General features: G+C 41.4%; 1 protein-coding gene across 1 annotated transcript in view; it reads right to left on the bottom strand.

Annotated features, from left to right (window-relative positions):
- The window catches only part of LOC113263654 (uncharacterized), a 177987-nt gene that overhangs the window by 147158 nt on the left and 14815 nt on the right, over window positions 1-16014 (bottom strand). Inside the window, exons 2-4 of the mRNA XM_057303856.1 lie at window positions 7790-7879; window positions 5989-6148; window positions 3913-3979 (exon numbers count right to left, since the gene is read on the bottom strand). The gene's annotated coding sequence lies outside the window, so the exon portion shown is untranslated. The remainder of the gene's footprint in view (window positions 1-3912; window positions 3980-5988; window positions 6149-7789; window positions 7880-16014) is intronic.

Here is a 16014-nt window from a genome sequence, read left to right as displayed (position 1 = left end):
ATCGAGCCCCACCTCTGGCTCTGAGCTCAGCATACAGTCTGCTTGAGATTCTCTCTCCCTCGCCCTCTGCCACTCCCCATATCCTTGTGCGTGGGTGCACACTCTCTCGCTCTAAAAAAAAAAATGTAGAGGAAGAAGTAGTGGGACTATAGTCTATTTTTTTTAAGGTTTTATTTATTTATTTGACACAGAGAGAGCGAGAGAGCAAGAGAACACAAGCAGGGGCAGCAGAGAGGGAGAGGGAGAAGCTGGTTCCCCACTGAGCAGGGAGCCCCATGCGGGGCTTGATCCCAGGGTCCCTGGATCATGACCCGACCGGAAGGCAGACACTTAACCGACTGAGCCACCAAGGCCTCCGGACTACAGTCGGATTTTATTTACTTCTTCACGTGTTTCCATAATTTCCAAACGTTTTGCAATGGACATGTATTATTTTTGCAAGCAAAGAAAAAACCTGTCTTGTGTGTTTTCCATTCTAGTTTGCTGGAAGCGTGGAAGCCAGAGAAGGTGCTGCAGGAAAGTAAAGGGGAACCCGGGCTGCAGGACGGCTCCAGCTGGTGAGTCTGTGCCCTCGCCCTAGTCTGGCTTTTTTCCGTTGTGGTGGCTCTTTTTTTCATCTGTTCTCAGAAAGTTTGCAGCTTCCCACACTATTGTATTTGGTCCTCCTTGCAGTGACAGAGCAGAGTGTCCCAACAATACTTAATGTATTTTGTGTCAGGGGCCTGTGGGTCAGCAAGGTTATTAATAAACATAGCCTCTTGTTCTAATTTAGGTCCCTTCTCTCCTTCGTGTCTCTCCTCCTGCCCTGCTTTTCCTTTCGCTTCTCTTTCCGTCTGACCCTCTTCCCCTTCTCCCTGATACCAAGGATTCTGCCTTCCCTCTCGCTCAACTTCTGGCACTTTTCCCAAAACGCTTTTCTGATGTCCTTGTTGGTCCTGTTAAGTTTTCACGGGGAATTTAATTTTTGAGGAAATGCGTAGTGTCCTAAATCGATTCCGTGCAGGCTGATGTGATGATACCATGATCCGCCTCCGCCGGGCTGAGTGGAGGGATCCCTCGAACTGAGGCAAACTGTGGCTAAGCCGGGGGACCACCTCGCTTCGTAAAAAGAATGTCTCTTAAACAAGATTCACCGACGCACCGTGAGCCGGACGTGAGAGGCCATATGGTCAGCCCCACAGAGAAGGAAGTGAAGTTAGAAGGTACAAGGCAACTGTAAATTTTACTATTTTTCTATTATCTCAGATAAGACAAAGAACATCTAAGGAGTTCCCCATGTCTATCTGGAGTGTGTGCATATCAATTTTATTTTCCGTTTAGAGCTTAATTTACTACCTAAACTTATACGAGTAAATCTTGTATTTTTGCTCATTTGATTACACAGGTAGGAGAGGCTGCCCTGTCACCTTCACTACCAAATTCATAGGCACAAAGCTCTGCAAATCCCCTAAACTTTGTACAAATCCTGTTCAAATATTTTTCACTGTCAACATTCTCTTTATTTTTTAAGATTGATTTATTTACTTTGAGAGAAAGAGAGCCAGTGGGGGGAGGGGCAGAGGGAGAGACTTCAAGCAGACTCCCCACCAAGCAAGGAACCTGACCTGGGGCTCGATCCCACAAAGCATGAGATCATGACCTGAGCCAAAACCAAGTCGCTTACCCCACAGAGCCACCCGGGTGCCCTCACTGTCAACCTTTTCTAACTGCAACTTCAACTTTGTGAACTGGAAAAAGTTTGTTCATACACACACAGACACACGCACGCGCGCGCGTGCACCAGCACGTGCTCTTTCCAAACATATTAAACTTCAGTTGTTACTTTATTCTACTAACCACAATACTGCATCTCCTATCAGAGCTTTCAGGAAGTGACATGCACCAACGAGAGTTTACTTAACAATGATAAAGCAACAGTTTTATATGGGAAAATATGTAAAAAGAAATGCATGATTCCGTGTTGAATTATTCATACTTTTCAAATTAACCTATTGCACTTTTTCCTGTTTGAGAACGCGTTCGTTTTTAAAAATGACCTAGACTACCTTTTGTAGAATGAGTGGAAGTCTTTTAGAGTGATGTAATTTTTTAACACATGATTAATTCTACTCCCAACTAGGGTCCTCATATTGAAGAAATGAAAAAAAAATGAAGAAATGACAGGAAAGCTACATTTATTCAGGACAAAGACAGTTTTCTGTCTCTAAATTCATTATCATGAAACATACCAGTTTTACAGCATTAACAGAATTGTGCCCGACTTTTGGTCTTTCCAAACTAAGAAAGAGAATCTCTGTGAATGAATTATGCATTCGACTTCTTAAAATGGTCATCCCTAACCACTGTACATTAACGGAGATGCAAGGGTCCTATACTCAGCTAAAATCTCTGTTGGAAGTAACCATTAATCAGACTTGACTGAATGTCTAATTTGGTTCCTTATTTTCTATTTTTTCATTTTCCTTTTAAATAGATCATGCTTATCTGCTCTATAACAACAATCAAAGGATGAGTATAGCTTTAAATGTGTTCTGTTAACTGTGTGGTCATTTGTCATTCACGGAATACTGTTTAATTAAGTTATTTTCTTTAAAGGCAGGATTTTCCTTAATATACATAGGCTTGCATGAACGTCAGCTTATGAGACTGTGGTGGGGACGAAGAGAGGAAGGAGGAGGAGATGGGGGATTTTATTGAGTGCCTTCTGTGTATCATACAGTATGACACCTGTATCCATTCATTCAACAGATTTTATGTTGTGCTGAGTGCCTCACACATCTTATCTGGTCCTGTCCACACAGCATCACCACAAACAAGGTATTATTCACCTCAGTATACAGACGAGAAAACTGGGGCTTAGAGATGTCAAGCAGCATACCCAAGACACACGAAGCAAGGACTTGAACAGAGGCTCTGCTCACCAGACTTCAGCATTTTTCATGATTAGAAGTAGTAGACCTCATTGTTGGCAATGGCAGGGGCTCAGAGTCGAAATTAAAATCCTGAAATTTACTGCATGCTTGAGGTCAGTGACACCTGGTCACTTATAAGGTATGATGTGGGGATGTGTGAAAGACCAAGAAAGAGCTCCCAGAGAATCACATTAAGTAACATGGCAGATGGCACCATGAAGTGACTAACAGGGCAATTCTCACGTTAGCACGACGCTACGTATGTTACTTATCAGAACACCCAGGACCCCATGTGACTCAAATGGATAAACCAGTAACTCGCAAAAGCGGGGCATCTTTGTACCCTTGCTCTATGTATTTTAAATATTCTATATTTAAAGAGGGTCCTTGGTTCCAAGATGTTCCTTTACATTTTGATAAATAAATGTTCTGAGGATCACCGGTGGGGAAATCTTCCCTCACATACTAAGGCTGGATGCAAACCATCGTTATGCCCTGTAGCAGACCATTTTTTTTTAACGGCCCCTCTGTTTTAGCTTCTTCCAAGTCCCAGCCTGGGATCGGCAGGTTGTGGGACGAGGATAGCGTGCCGAGTGTCAGGCTACAGTTCTTAACGCTCTAGGGATAAGATTTCTTATGAAAACTGGCAGCTTTTTTGTTCTTCCTCAGCCTTTTTAACACACAGCCAGGTCTCTCTGTTTAGCTGCGCCCGCTGTGGCTGTGACGGTCCCGGGCTAAATTTATGCCGCTGACAACTCCCATTGAAGTGCCTCGGTGGCACAGAGTCAGTGGGAGTTGTGTGTATATAAGCACAGGCAGACCTTGGCCCGCTGAGTGTAATAGCATATCTGCCTTGGGAGATTATGGGTATGATATGGGTGATGCGTAATGGATAGGGCAGTCTGTGTACAAATTTCAAATGACTTGCTACACCCCTTCAGGATGGTCGCTGTCAAAAGTATTAGCACTTTACACACACAACAACCACGTATCATATTACCGGTGGCCCCTGCTCCCACAGGGTGGCTCCTCCCACGTCGCCCAGTAGGTAATTGCTTCAAGGGTACCTATTGAACACATACAAAGGAGAAAACACTGGTGAATTTCCTTCTTTGAGCTCGACTGTATTCATATAGGAGGAGGAAAATACCGAACGTGTTTAAAGTTAGCATGGACGGAAGTTCAAAGGGAATTACATGGAAAAAAGATCTCTGAAAGATTTAAATTTTCAGTCCAACGAGAACCGGATTTAATATACCGAAGCGGAACCCAGGGGAGCGTTATGTTGCTATGCACTTAAATCAAGACCTACCCTGATGTCAGCACTGAAGTTTGGGTGGTAATGGGAAGCTAGGGAAATGCAGGAACTTCCCTGCCCTGGATGATGTTTAAGACATTTAATTTTTTGAGCATGTAGTTTTGAATGAGTCTGCCCAACGCTGGGGAATCTGCAAAAGTTTAAACAACGTGAAGATCTGACTCAGGAATGCTAGCATGCTTTGGTTAAGCTTCTTTTCATGCTAAAAATACACAGTGTCCCCTCTCAGCTTGGTGCAAGCAAACTGAGCAGAATCTTTCCTTTTTTTTTTTTCTGAGTTGAGACTGGACTTCCGTGTGTGACTCTCCCGGCCTTCCATGCTAACCAGAGACAACAGATTAGCATCAAGAAAGACACAGGTGACACTGATGATCGTTCACAGAAAAATCATGCAGCAAAATAACCACCACAATGATGGTCTGAGGTTGAATATACACAACCTCTTTCCATAGTCAAGATATTTGTTATAATAATATTGAAAATCTGTTAGCATTAGAAACCCTAGCATTGATTATATTGCCTGTTTGTACCAGTGTCCAGAACACTACGGAAACTCATTTGTCCATTTATCCAATATATTGGCCCCAAATATATTCCAGGCACAGTACTAGTCTCTGGAGATACAGCTATAAATGAGATACTGGTCCCTATCCTTAGGGACCTTGTCTTGATTTATTTCCTTTATACAATAAATAGTACATGCTACGTGCCTGTCACTAGTCTAAGTGCCTTACGTTTATTAACTCACTTAATCATCAAAACAACCATATGTGAGAGTTAAATTATTATCCCCATTTACAAATGAGGAAACTGAGGCACAGACAAATTAAATCAGCATGCGCACCGTCACACGCCTGGTATATCAGGATACCCAGAATTTAAACCCAGGCAAATCTACTTCCAGAGACCCTACTATTCATCACTGCTTATGAGCTAATTGAAGAAATAAACCTGTAACTCTTCTCAACATAATGACTAGTGACAGCAAAGACCCTAGAAGCTCCAGAAACCCTTGGCTTCTACAATATTTAGATCAATGATTGGGCAAAACTTTGTAAAAGAGGGGCACCTGCCTGGCTCAGTCAGTAGAGCACACGACTCTTGATCTTGGGGTGGTGAGCTCGAGCCCCACGTTGGGCGTAGAGCTTACTTAAAAAAACAAAACGACAACAACAACAGCACACAACTTTGTAAAAAACCTGCTAGTCAATTTGTAAAGGAACCAAAGATGAGAAAGACAGACTCTATAAGCTACCAAAAAGCCAAATCAAAATGCAATTTAATGGGGATAAACATGAGACGATCTTAAATGCAATAAATCCCCTGTACAAGCCCTAGATGGCTGAGATCTGACTCCACGGATCGGACTCCTCCCTGACTCAGGGCTCTGTTGAAAGCCCGTCACATGACGTGGTGGACAGTGCTGGTCATGAGACTTCAAAGTATTTTATTTGTTGCTGGACGTTTCTTAAGAGAATCTGGCACACCAAGGCCAACCGAAGAAAACAAAACCTCTGAGTCCCGGTCGTATGTGGAACTGGAGAATTTTGCCAATAAAACAAAACTGGTGGCTTTGAGGTGGTGAGGAGGGCAAAAGTTATCTTCCAGTGTTTGAAAATCTGTCGCATGGTAGAGGGATGAGGTTGAGTTGTGCTGCTTCTGAGGACAGAATCCAACCCAACAGAAAGGCTCCAGAGAGAGATTTTTGCTCCCATAGAAGGAACAAAAATTTCTAAAAAACAAAGCTTCCCGGGGCACCTGGGTGGCTCAGTCGTTAAGCGTCTGCCTTCGGCTCAGGGAGTGATCCTAGGGTTCTGGGATCGAGCCCCACGTCGGGCTCCCTGCTCCGCTGCGAGCCTGCTTCTTCCTCTCCCACTCCCCTTGCTCGTGTTCCCTCTCTCACTGGCTGTCTCGCTCTCTGTAAAATAAATAAATAAAATCTTTAAAAAAAAAAAAGCTCCCAACAGTGGTAGCCTTGGGGAGAGTGAGCCCTGCCCCTCCCACGTCTTTAGGTGGCTGACCCCGTCTGGCAGCCTTCACCCAGACCTTCACATTTTCATGCTACCTGCCTTAAATGTACAACTCTTACAAATTGCTGAATCCACGTCAGCCTGGCGGTCTGCCTATCTCCAGACCTCTGGCATCGGTGAGAAGTTGGACCAGTGTTCGCCAAGCTTCCTTCAGAGGAAAAGACTCAAGACTTCTCGATTCCATTATGGAGCCTTGAATTCTGCCACATTTTTAAAACCAGTTACCCCTGTTTTACAGATGAAGAAATATCAGAGGACCAAGTAACTAATGGAATCAGGGGCAGATAAAATCTCCCCTTTCCTCCCTAGATTCCTGCTCACACTTAATCACTATTTCTACACAACCAACCTCAGCATTGTTCCAGAGCCACTTAGTCCTAACCTTATTCTAGAAAATTGGTCTGGTCCCCAGTGGCCACTAGATCATTTAGCTGAGAGCTTACTATCATTTCTAAGTTAATTTGTGAGTTAATTGTAAATGTCAGGAAGCTCTGACACTGCAGAAAATGATAAATTATTGAGATAAACCAGGGTCAGAAAAATCCCTGTTGATTGTTGGTCAGTTTTTATCAGAAAAATGTGTTGACATGGGAGGGGACTGGAAATGCCACCAAAGAGAAGTTGTCTCAGAAGACAGCCTCCATGAAGCGGACACTGGATTCTCGAGTTAGAAAAATGCTTTGAACATTAAGATTCCCATAATACTCCACAATCGCCACCTCCATCCTGTTTTCTCCTAAATGACCATCCAACCTAGAGAACTTGACAAAGAGCTCAGTCCCTGCCTATGGATGTTTCCAATGCGATGGTCTAAATGTGGTGTTAGAATGGTCAGATTATAAATCTCTGAACACATGCGCATTATGCCTACTGGTAAAATAATGGCTTGTCTTTTCCACACCGCTGTGTTTGGCAGGCCTGTGCCTCCTGTTTCTCCTCCTTGCTGTTTGACCTTTGTGGTTCCTTTCCCCCGGCAAGGTCAAGCCCTTCACATCAGGATTATGTTAAAGGAAAGAGGAAAACTTTCAAAGAAACTTCTGGAATTATCAGGGTTACGCCAAGTGGGGACTGGTCCTCCTTTGTAAAGGGAGGAACTTTAATCTCAAGCCCAAATGATTCAAATCCCTACCAGCCTCTGATTTTGGACCAAATGGTGCCTCCTTTTTTTTTTTTTTTCTCTTTCTTTTTTTTTTTTTTTTTTTTTTTTGCCCACAATGGCTTTACTGGCCGCCATCTACCTCTGACCAATGCTCAGCAGCGCAATGCTCCCGGCATAACTTCACGATCTACCAAATGTTACTGATTAATCCACGGTATTCTGGAAAATGGAGCTGAACTGGAGTGCTATGGTTAACTAACCAAAAGATGTCAAGGAGCCTTTATTTTTTAACTTCTTTCGCAAAAATGGTGTTGGAGGGGTAGCAGACTGAAACACTGTATCCGGACGTATCATACACAGGCAGACCCTTCCCTGAGCGATAAAAGAATCCATTGCTTTCACTGCAGGAATGTAAGACTGAATGCCTTACCTGGAAGACAACACTCGGTTTCCCATCTGCTGAAGCTTAGGGCAAACAGCAACAAGGCTTTTCTATCTGCTCTTCTCTCCACTCAGACACCTAGGTCAAAAGAGAAGTCAAGTTAGGCTGAAATTTGTGTAATTTGTGATCTCTAGCCTGTGGGCCAGAGCCAAAGGGCTCTCGGCTACAAAGTGTAAACAGAGCATTGTTGCCTCTTAATCTGGGTAATTGGTCCCAAATGCTGTTGCCACTGTTCAGATCAGATGCTTTACATACTTTTTAAAGAACCTGGAACTTTTCTCCTTTGGCAGGGGAAAGTTTGGAGTGTAGCTGTCTTTTCATCAGCACTAAGACTCCTATAAACAGCCAGGTGATTTCATTTGGGGGCCTGTAAACACAGGAGGCTTGGGGCCTGCTCCGGGAGATCCGTTCTGTTTTCGAATGTTCATCTATCTATCATTTGTTCCCACACCCGAGCCGACATCCGGGTGTTTACCTAACAGGCTCAGCTTCTGCAAGAGCTGAGCAGACAGGGCCACCTCTTAGAGGATGCCAGCCAGATTTCAGAAGCTGGGCTATGTCTCATTCTGGCATAATGTGTTCTTATTGGTACGTTCCTTGAGGGTAATGCACCGTAATGAATTTGGCCGAAAACCAGTTGTTTTATGACGTCATCTTCTGGGCGAAGTCCTAGGGATGCTGTGCGAGAGAAGCCCGTGTGGTGTTCTGGGAGGCCTTAGTCCAGGCTTGGGAACACTCGGGGTGGGGGGGGGGGGGGGTACACTACAGGCTGTGTGACCCAAGACAGGCAACATCACCTCCCTGAGCCTCAATTTCCATATCTATAAAGTGCAGATGGTAATAGATACCTTGCAACTCATCGTGAGGATTAAATGAGAACATGAATATAAAGATTATGGGGCATTCCACGTTATTATGATTATAGCTTATAAATATAACATATGTATATACATTATATATTTTATAAAGCAGTTTTTAAACCATATTTTTTTCAGCCTGTCTTTAAGTCAACCTATACAAGGCAGGGAACAAAATGTGTCTTTCCTGTGAAATCTCTTCAGGATTCCAGGACAATGTAGCTTTCATTATGGACCTGGCAAGTTATTGACAAAAAATCCGAGTTCCCTTAATTTGCTTTTCTCTTAGACTTTCCTTTTTACCTATTTGCTATCTCCTTCATGACATTTTTAGGCCTTAATTTCTCCTCTAAATATTTCTGGAATCCTGTTGAGTTTTACGTTAACTAATGCTTCTCCAAGTTTTACTTATTTCATTTTTGTTTTTTGTTTTTTTTTTAATCTTTCCTCCACAATCTCTCACTGGGTCATTCTTGTACTTTTTTTCCTTTAAATTCCACTCTAGGGGTGCCTGGGTGGCTCAGCCGGTTAAGTGTCAGACTCTTGATTTTGGCTCAGGTAGTGAGCTCAGGGTCATGGGGTCAAGCCCTGGGTTGGGCTCCGCACTCAGCACAGATTCTAAGATTCTCTCTCTTGGGGTACCTGGGTGGCTCAGTCGTTAAGCCTCTGCCTTCAGCTCAGGGCGTGATCCCAGTGGGATCGAGCCCCACATCAGGCTCCTCTGCTGTGAGCCTGCTTCTTTCTCTCCCACTCCCCCTGCTTGTCTTCTCTCTCTCGCTGGCTGTCTCTCTCTGTGTCAAATAAATAAATAAAATCTTAAAAAAAAAAAAAAAAGATTCTCTCTCTTTCCCTCTCCCTCTGCCTATCTGCCCCCCCTCCACACACACTCTCTCTCTAAAATAAATAAATAAATCTTCAAAAAAAATTCTACCCCATTTATCTCTATCTCCTCAGCCCTAGGGTATCCTACTTACGTCACATTCCAAATGGAAACTCTGCAAAGACTTATGGGAGATTTGTGATGTCAGTTCCCCTCCCACTTCTGGGATAAGGTTAGACTAGAATTGAGCTTTCTCTACTTGAGCTTTTCCCATTAAACTTACTACTGTTCTCAGTAGTTTAAAAAATAGGAAAATATTTCTCCCATTCTTCTGTTTCTTCTCCAAACAACATGGTAATTGCATTTCCGATGCAGGGTCAGCATGGTGTTGTGCTGGAGTGCGGAGATTCCAGAACCAGACATTCTGGGGTTCAGATCCCCTTCAGAGCGGTGTAACCTTGGGCAGAGCAAGTTATGTAACTTCCCTGCACCTACTCTTTCTTATCAGTAAAATAGAGATAATAGTGTTTGTCTGGTACTATTATGGTAAACCAAGTTGAATCGCCACATGTGTAGTGCTTAAAACAGTGCGGGGTTACAGTTAGCACTCAAGAAATGTTGGTTAACAGGATTTTGCCGGGATTCTCCTTTTTTAAAAATCCTATGTATATTTCACGGTCAATTTCCCCCTCTGTGTCTATTATGCAGTCATCTTTCCACATACATCATTGAAAATTTGCTTCATACACTGTTCTTCCCTACTTCTGAACTTTATAGAAAATGTGGGGGGAAAAAAAACACACAAACAGCAATTCCAAAAACATCTTCTGGTTCTCTTCCCCAGCCCATCATCTATTCATCGTTAGCTAAAGTGGGATGAAAGTTTCATTATGAAGTCACAACACAACTGTAGTTTACCTAAAAGTTAGTGAGTCTGGGTCAGGTTGAGGAAAACCTGGTTTGAATTTTCAGTGCACCTCCTTTCTACTCTCAAATGCCAGAAGAGGATTTATAGTTTCAGGTGGATAGCAAATGAAATTTGGTAAGTTCATCTGGGTTTTACTTTGGGTTTGTCATTTGAATGAACTCAAATTTCATGCAGCCCTAATCCTTATATTTATGGGTTTTCTGCCATATTCACCTCAGTTGATAAAAAAATTTTTTTAAATAAAAATTGAGACATGCTGTTCACTATTTGAGCAAATAACAATATTACACAATGTATGCATTTCTTTGTCTTAATAATAAAAAAAATATGAGGAAACTGTATTTTGGACAACATGCTTTAAGGAGTCAAGCTACTTTTGCAAATATTTCTCTTTCTTTCATACTGTGTTTATTAACCACAAAATTCCAAACTGACCAGATGATAATTAAGAAAATTATCTATTTCTGTCGACATTTCAAGATCTGCACTGCATCATCTTTTATCACTGGCTCAGTTAAACTGTGACTTTAAAATCAAATTTGTATAATTTAAGCTTTCTCCATTTTTATATTTCATCCCCCAGAAGTCAGAAACCCAGACTTTAAACTAGCACATTTCCTCAAATTATATGCTAGAGGGTTCAGGAGATTTAAGGATGGATCTTTTATGTCAAAATGATAGGTTCACAGTTCGTGATTGATAATCTTGTACATATAAACGATATATACCCATTAGATAAAGGGGCCTTCTGGGATGAGAAAATTAGGCAAAAGTGAGCCTAGAGAAATTTCTAAATCCTACATTTGCAGAGATAGGGGCAACATGCTTCCAGTTTCTCTTTTATTCAAAGACGAAATAAACTTAAATAACCTGCATATAGAGATATTAATATATCAATGCACCCTAAAAAGATTATTGGCCTAAAAGTGCATTTTTCTAACAGTTAACTGGAAGCTTTCAAGTTACATTACTTCGAACTTCTACTTCTTAATTTAACTAAACAAAGTTATTCTGGGATGAATTTTTTTTTTTCCTTAAGAAATGTGCACTAGATAAAATTCCCCCAAATACTAGTAATACCTTTTCATAAATTGACCACATTTTATGTTATTTTAAAAATTAAAACCTAAAAACAGAAAATGTCATGGTTTTTTTTTTTCCTTCTTTTTCTTCTAATCTGTAGTCCCCAAATGACTGCTCATAAAAATAAACTTTACAACATCTTTGAGAATCCCAAAGAAGCCCGGTCAAGATTTTTTTGGCTAGAAAAGAAAGCAGTTTTGATATTCAAAAACTTGGCCTCCCTTAGTCAATCCCCAAAAGGGAAAAAAATCAGCTAATCTTAGAAAGATGGTAAATTTAAGTGATTCTCTAATCCCAGTTAGTCCTCAATCATGTTTTGAAATATGATCAAACAATAAAGACTGGGAAAAGTCATAGAGAGTTTCAAAAATAACTCAAAATACGAAAATTGAGCATTTCTTTAAGAGGCTTTTCTGTTTCGAAATTAGACGATGAATAGCATCTTACTGGAAAATAGCAAAGTTTGTGCGGGCATATCCACTTCATGGCAACACACACACACACAAAAAGATCCGCTAACGTAGTCTATTACTGCATCCTTTAAAACAGTATTTAACATCAGATTTTTGCTGGTCAAGTACTCCAGGTGTCATACGAGGCAGCAAACCCAGCTAAACACGGACACATCTATACACAGGCTCTACCACTCATACAATAAACAACTCGGCAGGCACGCACACTCGCACACGCATGCGCACACACATACATACATACACGAAACCTGACCGGGCTTTGCTCTGAGTCCCTGATAACTCTGGCCCTGGAAAGAATTTTAATCTACATGGTTTGAAAATAGGGGCCTTTTAAATATGCTGCAAACAATTTGTGATGGTCATCTCTAAAATGCTGCTCCATTATCCTTTTCCATTTGGAATGAATGAGGCTAATTAATTTCAGGCCATACTTGATGAGGTCAGCACCATACGAGGGGTGCGTGCTAGACATTGCTAATCTCTTTCAGCTGAGAGTGATGAATTAAAGATGAAGCATGCCTTTGCAGGCCTAATTTAGAATGTATATCAAAAAACCTACAGCAAATAATACTATACCCTACAACAAAGGAAAACTTGTTCTCTGAGGCTCCCTGAGTTGTGTTGATTTTAAAGACATTTTCAGTCTTCTTTGGAATTCCAGCTGTGGATGGCTGAACCATATCAAGAAAATCAAGCCATCTCTCACACATGGCCATGTGGACAAAAAGTGGGATTAAAGGAGAGAAAGAAGGAAAACAAAAACAAAATACAACAATAAGGGGTTGATCCCCTGTGTATTAAAATCCCACCTACACATTACGCTTTTTTTTTTTTTTTTCAGAGCTACCAGACTGACAAAGATCCCAAATTAGCAATACCTGTATTCAAGCAGTGACCACCCAGCTCTGCTGGGACATTTCAAAGCAACATGCTAAATGAGGCAGCCTGTTGTTTTTAAAGCAGATATCCTAATGAGGCTTATTAGGGTTTTCCATGTCTCTATTTTGAAAGCCAATAGAGATTGACCAGGTAGATAATGTGATACCTTTTATGAAGCCAAGAAAGAAATTGTAATACAGATGCCTCCAGGCCAAAATGTTCTTATGAAAGTTAATGCTAAGCCAACTTCCCAGTCGTGAAAAAGGGAGGTACTCACTGATCTAAACTCTAAAGAGAAGGAATTAGTCATGATTTCTCAAAGATAACAACCACGAGTCCCTAAGGGTAACGAAGAAGGTGGCACAGCCTAGAGACTAGAGCAGACACCTTGCAAAAAATACTCCAGCAAACCTAGCAAGAGAAATCCTGACAATTATCCTAATGATTTCGGAATTTCCAACTGGTGGCCACAACAGCTCCCTGACTCTATCCCAGTAGCCCTCATTAGAACAAAGCTGCTTCGAATTAGGTCCAATCTACATGCTGAATCAATCTTTCATCCCTTTGATTGCTTCTGAAAATATTTATATTTCTTAATAATGCACATTTTGTCTTGCAACTTCTGATGAAACCCAGACAGGGGGTCCCAAAGCAGGCAAATGTATGTGAAAGGGTGATTTGGGACAGGAAAAGGAAGATAAAAAACACAGGTTTTTCCCATTGGGGAACCATTAGGGAATATAAATCTAGCAAGTTTGGTTATGTAAGCATCAGAGGAGGGTTGTAATAAATACAGATTGGAATATTATGGTGACCTAATGGAGATTGTGGCATAGTCTTATTACCGTGTGATTCTTCTTTGCTGTTTCGACTGTTTGGCTGGCTAACTTAAGAGATTTTGTGAAAAGTTATTGTGGGATCGATCCAGGAAGATATCATAGTGCAACCAATAATAACCCATGCGACCCATCGTATCAAAAATAGAGTAAAAGTTATAGTGGAGATGTGACCAGATGATCTAAAGTATGTTTTCATTGAATAAGGAGCATAGCATTAGGAAGATTTTGGGGGGGGGGGGCATGGGAGTGGATTGCTGGTTTAGGGGGCTGAGAGAAAAGGAGCCCACTTTCTCCCTGTCACCAATCAGCTGGGTGACCTTACATAAGTCCCCTAAACTGCTCCACACCTCGGGTTTTTCTTCTTCAATCTGGGACAGTTTTTCTTGTAAGTTTTCAATTGTATGGTTTTCTAAAGAATGATCATTGTCTTAAGTATTCACTGCCCTCTGGAAGCAGAGAAGAAGAAAGCAGAGACCTCGTCTGATGCTAAGTGTCTCCAGTCTGAGGGATGGAAGCCACACCTTCTCAAAGTGCCCTACACGTCCCCCGTCCCCACTCACCTCTTCAGACATGGCTGCCATTTCCGTTCCTCACTCATTTCATTCCCCCAAGGCACCATGACAGAAGAAAACATCCAAAACCAATGCCCACAGTTTCATTGACTCCGCCCCATTTGAGAGATGAGGAACATAAAAACCAAAGACGTTGAGGTCACACAGTAACTGGTAAAGCTAGAACTTAAACTCAGGTCTCCTTGTTTCCAAACCAGGGTCTATTCCGCTATGTCAAACTGCCTCAGAGTCTGAGGGATTTTTAGATCCCAAAAATAAGTGGGATTTCTTGTGCTCCATGCTACTGAAGACTCCTTACAGTTAGGAACAGGAGCATAGGTGAGGGCAGGGGCTTTGAATGTAGACTTCTTGGACTTGAATAACTTGTCCCCAGTGTAGTAGCAATGTGAGTTTCAGGTGAGTCCCTAAACTCTGTAAGACTCTGGGGCTTTTTTCACTTGGATAATGGAAATAACTGTGTCTACTTCAGAGAGCTGGATAGAGATCAAAATGAATATTTTTTAAATGAATGTATTGAGATTAAATGAAGGGGAATATCTGTTTCCCATAGTTGTGGTCTACAGCAAATGCTACCTGCTATTCATTCCATCATCTTCTTCTTCTTCTTCTTCTTCATGCACATAATGACTAGCAGTAAAGAGGCCCCGAAAGGAACCTAGGAAACATAGTTATGAATTCTGGCTGAGCTCCTGTTGGCTCCATGCCTTGGCTAACTCTCAGAGTCTCAGCTTACTCATCAGCAAAATGGGAATTCAAAATATCTGCCTGGGAAGAATTGCAGTAAAAACCAAGTGGGTTATGCACACAAGATAATTTTTAAACAGGTAGAACCCGATAAAACCTCATGGGTTCATGGTTTTATTAAAACATTATTCTTCCTAGGTTGGAAACCCTCCGGGTGCCTGGAGTTGGTTAACAGATAATAAAAAAGATAATGCCACTGTCTTGTTTCTCAAATAAGCCACCTTAGACATAAGACACTGTTAAATCATAAAAGAATAAATTCATTTCCTCAATTATCACTATTATCCACTTAATCCTATTCTACTGTTCTCTACCTAAACTTGTGGTTCTCTCATAATTTTATCTTACCAAAGGATTAGATAACAAATAGCTCACAGGGACGGGGTTTAGAACAGGAAAACAGCAAACCCACTCTCCTCTTTGCCTTCCAAGTAAGGGAGAGAAATATCTCAAAGCAAAGAAAATGCGTTTTATGAAATATTAAATGCAGGCTTCCAAGAAGCCTTCATACCCTCGTTAAAATACTATCAGACTTTGCTATTGGCTAGCTAGCGGTCTGTTGCATGTGAACTTAAAAATATATTCATTATTAAGATATGATTTTGTTCAAGCTAAAGAAGCATCATGGGCTCGGGAATTGTTTTCTGAGTGGGATTATTAAAGGGTTTGGGGCCTAAAGGTGTATGTCTATTTTAAAAAGAAATTTTCTGATTGCAGATAACTTCTCAATTTGATTTAGTGTCGAACGATAGTGATGGGGTTGATAAGTGAGCGTTCATCGGTAATTCATCTTGTGCTGGTAGAAATTTACAGCAAAGCAGTGCTTTCCCAACAGTGACAAGCCCTATTAATCTTCTTCAGACACATTTCAATAGGTGTCCCCATCTGTGGCCAACATCTAAACACTCTGGCATCACCGGCAACTTGAAGACACCTTCATTTCAAGTTACACTACTGAAAATGTGATACTAGATTGTACTCTATTTTTTAACCTAATTCTCTCTCTTCATTCAATTAG

Source organism: Ursus arctos, unplaced genomic scaffold (assembly GCF_023065955.2).
Source record: "Ursus arctos isolate Adak ecotype North America unplaced genomic scaffold, UrsArc2.0 scaffold_28, whole genome shotgun sequence".
Classification (NCBI taxonomy): Eukaryota; Metazoa; Chordata; class Mammalia; order Carnivora; family Ursidae; genus Ursus; species Ursus arctos.
Note: the sequence above shows the minus strand (reverse complement) of the source record. Positions and strands in the feature narration are given on the sequence as shown.